This window comes from Oncorhynchus gorbuscha, linkage group LG18, assembly GCF_021184085.1.
Source record: "Oncorhynchus gorbuscha isolate QuinsamMale2020 ecotype Even-year linkage group LG18, OgorEven_v1.0, whole genome shotgun sequence".
NCBI classification, from domain to species: domain Eukaryota; kingdom Metazoa; phylum Chordata; class Actinopteri; order Salmoniformes; family Salmonidae; genus Oncorhynchus; species Oncorhynchus gorbuscha.
Window position 1 is genome coordinate 14,388,229 of NC_060190.1, and position 1,016 is coordinate 14,389,244.

The following is a 1,016-nucleotide window of genomic DNA, read 5'->3' on the forward strand; positions in this document are numbered from 1 at the left end:
TTGTGTGCATTCTCACTAGTGAAATTAATCTGGATACGCATGTACACAGACAGGGATCAAGTTGCTGAATTGGGGACCACACACAATGCCTAAATGATGTTTACCAATGTCTTTCAATAGTCAGGCATATTTACTTGTGAATAAAATTCTTCCAACTCCAGAAGAGACTGTTTAATAACATTTAATTACAGTGTATTTAAGATCAATTACAAGGGGCTTACAAATTATCCTAAGGTTTTAAATCTGTTTAGACGGCATGTTGGCCTCTTTTCTGTCAGTGATTGCATTCTTTTAAGCGTCTTTCATAAGGTTGTGTGTGTTTCTAAATTGTCTGAGTATGTTCGTGGATTTGACCTTCAACCCCTCAAACTGACATCAAATACCATTTGTTAGGGCTCGTACTTAAACTGTAGTCTGTTCAGATGTCAAAGTTGGTTTACCTCAAATTCGATCCTCCCTCTTTCAAGCGTAGATTTGCTCGTGGGCCTTTACACTGTTCACAGCTGGTTTTGAACCTCTAGCAGTTGGTTGGAGATGCTTAGTCATATACTGTAAATATATAGTATATCGTATATACTGACAGTACACCGTCTCACAGACTCCATTTCAGGACAGGACACACCATCATTTTGGACCTTAAATCCTTCAGCTGTAACCCGGGTGCCAAGGACCCACTATAGACCTCATCAACCCTATGTGTCAACTCATATAAATCCATTCACACTCTCCGAGACTTATATAGCGCTCTAGTCCTGAGGCACATTCTGTATAGCTGAATCTCTCTAGTCCTGAGGCACATTCTGTATAGCTGAATCTCTCTAGTCGAATGCAGCAGGAAATAAAATCCCACAAATCCCTATGAAATGAATCATCTATCACATCGTTGTCACATTGTTGGCCATTCTCCTTGGACTACAGCCGTTTCATTGAAGTATCCAATGATAAACAATTCAAGGAACTTCTCTTTTGTAGTTTTCTGTTACACCCTTGCCTTCGTCCTCCAATATCATTAAGAG